Here is a 6474-nt window from a genome sequence, read left to right on the forward strand (position 1 = left end):
TACGTCATCATTCTTCGAATAAAGTATGGACTATTATATATTGATGGAAAGCCCTGGATGTCTAATTTCCAACGCCGTTGAGAACGCGCCAATTGGAGTTCTGTAGCTCCAGAAAATCCATTTCGAGTGCAGGGAGGTCAGATTCCAACAGCATCAGCAGTCCTTTTGTCAGCCTTTTTCAGAGTTTTGCTCAAATCCCTCAATTTCAGCCAGAAATTACCTGAAATCACAGAAAAACACATAAACTCATAGTAAAGTCCAGAAATGTGAATTTAACATAAAAACTAATGAAAACATCCCTAAAAGTAGCTCAATCATACTAAAAACTACCTAAAAATAATGCCAAAAAGCGTATAAATTATCCGCTCATCACAACACCAAACTTAAATTGTTGCTTGTCCCCAAGCAACTGGAAATCAAATAGGATAAAAAGAAGAGAATATACTATAAATTCAGAAATATCAATGAATATTAATTATAATTAAATGAGCGGGACTTGTAGCTTTTTGCTTCTGAACAGTTTTGGCATCTCACTTTTTCCTTTGTAGTTTAGAGGGATTGGCATCTCTGGAGAACTTAGAATTTGGGATAGTGTTATTAACTTTCCTAGTTAAGCATGTTGATTCTTGAACACAGCTACTAATGAGTCTTGGCCGTGGCCCTAAGCACTTTGTTTTCCAGTATTACCACCGGATACATAAATGCCACAGACACATAACTGGGTGAACCTTTTCAGATTGTGACTTAGCTTTGCTAAAGTCCCCAGTTAGTGGTGTCCAGAGATCTTAAGCACACTCTTTTGCCTTGGATCACGACTTTAACCACTTAGTCTCAAGCTTTTCACTTGGACCTTCATGACACAAGCACATGGTTAGGGACAGCTTGGTTTAGCCGCTTAGGCCTGGATTTAATTTCCTTGGGCCCTCCTATCCATTGATGCTCAAAGCCTTGGATCCTTTTTACCCTTGCCTTTTGGTTTTAAGGGCTATTGGCTTTTTCTATTGCTCCTTCTTTTTCTATATACTCTTTTTAGCCAATTTCTTTTTTTTTTTACTGCTTTTTCTTGCTTCAAGAATCAATTTCATGAATTTTTTTCAGATCATCAATAACATTTCTCTTTGTTCATCATTCTTTCAAGATCCAACAATTTTAACACTCATAAACAACAATATCCAAAGACATATGCACTGTTCAATCATTCATTCAGAAAACAAAAAGTATTGTCACCACATCAATATAATTAAATTAAATTCAAGAGCTATTTTCGAAATTTATGTACTTCTTGTTCTTTTGAATTAAAACATTTTTCTTTTAAGAGAGGTGAAGGAGTAATGGATTTTATTCATAGCTTTAAGGCATGGTTACATACTAATGATAATGAAATAAAGACACAAAACATAGATAAACACAATACTAAAAACCGAAAACAGAAAGAAATAAGAACAAGGAATGAATCCACCTCTAATGGCGTCTTCTTCTTGAAGGACCAATGATGTTCTTCAGCTCTTCTATGTCCCTTCCTTGCCTTTGTTGCTCCTCCCTCATTGCTCTTTGATCTTCTCTTATTTCTTGGAGAATGATGGAGTGCTCATGATGTTCCACCCTTAATTGTTCCACATTATGGCTTAAATCTTCTAAGGAGGTGTTGAGTTGCTCCCAATAGTTGTTGGGAGGAAAGTGCATTCCTTGAGGTATCTCAGGAATTTGTTGATGATGAGCTTCCTCATGTGCTTCTTGAGGGCCGTGAGGAGCTTCTCTTGCTTGCTCCATCCTCTTCTTGGTGATGGGCTTGTCTTCTTCAATGGAGACATCTTCCTCTATGATAACTCCAGCTGAGTAACATAGATGGCAAATGAGGTGAGGGAAGGCTAGCCGTGCCATGGGTGAGGGCTTGTCGGCTATTTTGTAGAGTTCATTGGAGATGACCTCATGAACTTCTACTTCCTCTCCAATCATGATGCTATGGATCATGATGGCCCGATCCACAGTAACTTCAGATCGGTTGCTTGTAGGGATGATGGATCTTTGGATGAATTCCAACCATCCTCTAGCTACAGGCTTGAGGTCCAGTCTTCTTAGTTGGACCGGTTTGCCTTTGGAGTCTATTCTCCATTGGACGCCTTCCACACATATGTCCATTAGGACTTGGTCCAACCTTTGATTAAAGTTGACCCTTCTAGTGTAGGGGCGTTCATCACCTTGCATCATAGGCAAGTGGAATGCCAACCTTACATTTTCCGGACTGAAATCCAAGTATTTCCCCCTAACCATTGTGAGATAGTTCTTTGGGCTTGGGTTCATACCTTGGTCATGGTTCCTAGTGATCCATGCATTGGCATAGAACTCTTGAACCATTAAGATTCCAACTTGTTGCATGGGGTTGGTTAAGACTTCCCAACCTCTTCTTTGAACTTCATGTCGGATCTCCGGATACTCATTCTTTTTGAGCTTGAAAGGGTCCTCGGGGATCACTTTCTTCTTTGCCACAACATCATAGAAGTGGTCTTGATGGCTTTTGGAGATGAATCTTTCCATCTCCCATGACTCGGAGGTGGAAGCTTTTGCTTTCCCTTTCCCTTTTCTTGAGGAAACTCCAGCCTTAGGTGCCATTGGTAATGGAAAAACAAAAAAAAGCTTATGATTTTACCACACTAAACTTAAAATTTGCTCGGCCTCGAGCAAGAAAGAAAAGAATAGTAGAAGAAGAAGAAGAGAATATGGTAGAGAGGGAGAGAGTATGTTCGGCTATATGGGAGAAGAAGGGGTTTGTGTTGTGTGAAAATGAAGAAGAAAGGAAGGTTATTTATAGGGAGAGGGAGGGTGGGAGTTCGGCCATTTTGGGTGGGAATGGGTGGGAAATTGAATTTGAATTTTATGAGGGTAGGTGGAGTTTATGGGGAAGAGGAGGTTGATGTGAATGGTGAATGGGGTAATTGGGAAGATGACTTGAGGTGATTGGTGAAGGTTTTTGGGAAGTGTGATATGGGGAAGGGTGAAATGAGATTTGGATTAGGAGAGTGTGATTAGGATTAATAGGTAAGGTGGGGATCTGGTAGGTGGGGATCCTGTGGGGTCCACAGATCCTGAGGTGAGGATCCTATGGGGTCCACAGATCCTAAGGTGAAAACAAATACCATTCCTTCACCATATAGGCATGTAAAATGCCTTCATGCATCATTCTGGCGTTCAAACGTTCATTGGTGCATGTTCTGGGCGTTCAACGCCCATGTAATGCATGTTTCTGGCGTTGAACGCCAGTTTCATGCTTGCTTCTGGCGTTCAGCGCCAGTTTATCCTCTCTGTGCACGTTCCTGGCGTTTAACGCCAGGTTGTTGCTTGTTTCTGGCGTTCAGCGCCAGAATGGTGCTCTGTTCTGGCGTTGAACGCCAGTCTGCGCTACCTCCAGGGTGAAAATTTTTTTCTTCTATTTTTGACTCTGTTTTTAATTTTTTTTATTTTTTTCGTGACTCCTCATGATCATGTACCTAATTAAACACAAAAATAACAAAGAAACAAAATAAAATAAAATTAGATAAATAAAATTGCGTTGCCTCCCAACAAGCGCTTCTTTAATGTCAATAGCTTGACAGTGGCTCTTCATGGAGCCACAAGGTGATCAGGTCAATGTTGTATAGTTGTCCACACCAAACTTAGAGTTTGGATATGGGATCTTAACACCAAACTTAGAGTTTGGTTGTGGCCTCACAACACCAAACTTAGAGTTTGACTGTGGGGGCTCTTCTTGACCCTGAACTGAGAGAAGCTCTTCATGCTTACTCTCTTCTGTCACAGAGGGATGGCCATGTGCCTTAAAGACAAGGTAGTCCCCATTCAATTGAAGGACTAACTCACCTCTGTTGACATCTATCACAGCTCCTGCTGTGGCTAGGAAAGGTCTTCCAAGGATGATGCAATCATCCTCTTCCTTTCTAGTGTCTAAGATTATGAAATCAGTAGGGATGTAAAGGCTTTCAACCTTTACTAACACGTCCTCTACTATTCCATAAGCTTGTCTCAATGACTTGTCTGCCAGTTGTAATGAGAACAAGGCAGGTTGTACCTCAATGATCCCCAGCTTCTCCATTACAGAGAGTGGCATAAGATTTATCCCTGACCCCAGATCACACAGAGCTTTTTCAAAGATCATGGTGCCTATGGTACAAGGTATTACGAACTTGCCAGGATCTTGTTTCTTTTGAGGTAGAATTTTCTGAATCCAAGTATCCAGTTCATTAATGAGCAAGGGAGGTTCACTTTCCCAAGTCTCATTACCAAATAACTTGGCATTCAGCTTCATGATAGCTCCTAAATATTGAGCAACTTGCTCTCCAGTTACATCCTCATCCTCTTCTAAGGAAGAATAGTCTTCAGAGCTCATGAATGGCAGAAGGAGATTTAATGGAATCTCTATGGTCTCTGTATGAGCCTCAGATTCCTTTGGATCCTTAATAGGAAACTCCTTCTTGCTTGAGGAACGTCCCAGGAGGTCTTCCTCACTAGGATTTTCGTTCTCCTCCTCCTTTGTGCATTCGGCCATATTGACTATGTCAATGGCTTTGCACTCTCCTTTTGGATTCTCTTCTGTATTGCTTGGGAGAGTACTGGGAGGAGTTTCAATGACTTTCTTACTCAGCTGGCCCACTTGTGCCTCCAGATTTCTAATGGAGGATCTTGTTTCACTCATGAAACTGAAAGTGGCCTTTGACAGACCAGAGACTACATTGGCTAAATTAGAGGTGTTTTGTTCAGAATTCTCTGTCTGTTGCTGAGAAGATGATGGATATGGCTTGCTATTGCCCAGCCTATTACGTCCACCATTGTTAAAGCCTTGTTGAGGCTTTTGTTGATCCTTCCATAAGAAATTTGGATGATTTCTCCATGATGAGTTATAGGTGTTTCCATAAGGTTCACCCATGTAATTAACCTCTGCCATGGCAGGGTTCTCAGGATCATAAGCTTCTTCAGAAGCTGCCTCTCTAGTACTGTTGGATGCATGTTGCAATCCATTCAGATTTTGAGAGATTATGTTGACCTGTTGAGTCTACACTTTGTTCTGAGCCAATATGGCATTCAGAGTATCAATTTCAAGAACTCCTTTCTTCTGAGGTATCCCATTGTTCACGGAATTTCTCTCAGAAGTGTACATGAACTGATTATTTGCAACCATGTCAATGAGCTCTTGAGCCTCTTCAGGCGTTTTTTTCAGGTGAATAGATCCACCTACAGAATGGTCCAATGACATTTTCGAAAATTCCGAGAGACCATAATAGAATATATATAATATGGTCCATTCTGAAAACATGTCAGATGGACATCTTTTGGTCAGCTGCTTGTATCTCTCCCAAGCTTCATAGAGGGATTCACCATCTTTTTGTTTGAAGGTTTGAACATCCACTCTCAGCTTGCTCAGCTTTTGAGGAGGAAAGAATTTATCTAAGAATGCAGTGACAAGCTTATCCCATGAGTCCAGGCTATCCTTGGATTGTGAATCCAACCATACTCTAGCTCTGTCTCTTACAGCAAAAGGGAAAAGCATGAGTCTGTAGACTTCAGGATCAACTCCATTCGTCTTTACAGTCTCACAGATCTGCAAGAACTCAGTTAAAAACTGATAAGGATCTTCAGATGGAAGTCCATAAAACTTGCAGTTTTGTTGCATTAAAGCAACTAGTTGAGGCTTCAGCTCAAAGTTATTGGCTCCAATGGCAGGAATGGAGATGCTTCTTCCATCAAACTTGGACGTTGGTTTTGTGAAGTCACCAAGCATTCTCCTTGCATTATTATTATTATTTTCGGCTGCCATCTCCTTCTCTTGTTCTAATGTTTCTGAAAGGTTACCTTTAGAATAATTTAATTTAGCTTCTCTTAATTTTCTCTTCAGAGTCCTTTCAGGTTCTGGATCAATTTCAACAAGAGTGCCTTTATCCTTGTTCCTGCTCATATGAAAGAGAAGAAAACAAGAAAAGAAAGAGGAATCCTCTATGTCACAGTATAGAGATTCCTTTATGTTAGTAGAAAAAGAAGGGGGTAGAAGAATGAAGAAGAATTCGGATTTTTAGATGAAGGGAGGTGAAGAGAAGTGTTAGTAATTAAATAATTAAATAGAATAAGAAGAGAGAGAGAGGAGAAATTTCGAAAATAATTTTGAAAAAGGAGTTAGTATTTTTCGAAAATTAGAGATAAGTTAAAATTAAAACATGAAACAATTAATTAATTAAAAAGAATTTTTGAAAAAGAGAGAGGTATTTTCGAAAATAGAAGAGAGAAAAGTAGTTAGGTGGTTTTGAAAAAGATAAGAAACAAACAAAAAGTTAGTTAGTTGATTGAAAAAGATTTGAAATCAAATTTGAAAAAGATAAGAAGATAGTAAGTTAGATAAGATATTTTGAAATCAAATTTTGAAAAAGATAAAATTTTTTGGAAAAGATAAAACAAAAAAAGAATTAATTTAAAAATTTTAAAATTATTTACTTC

At 39.4% G+C, this 6474-nt stretch overlaps 1 non-coding gene across 1 annotated transcript; it reads left to right on the forward strand.

Annotated features, from left to right (window-relative positions):
* Positions 1-5300: 5300 nt before the first annotated feature.
* LOC130971591 (small nucleolar RNA R71) lies at positions 5301-5404 on the forward strand. The gene has a single exon (XR_009082802.1). It is a non-coding gene; the product is annotated as a small nucleolar RNA R71 (small nucleolar RNA).
* The last annotated feature ends 1070 nt before the right edge of the window (positions 5405-6474 follow it).

Source organism: Arachis stenosperma, chromosome 3 (genome assembly GCF_014773155.1).
Source record: "Arachis stenosperma cultivar V10309 chromosome 3, arast.V10309.gnm1.PFL2, whole genome shotgun sequence".
In the NCBI taxonomy this organism is placed as follows: Eukaryota; Viridiplantae; Streptophyta; class Magnoliopsida; order Fabales; family Fabaceae; genus Arachis; species Arachis stenosperma.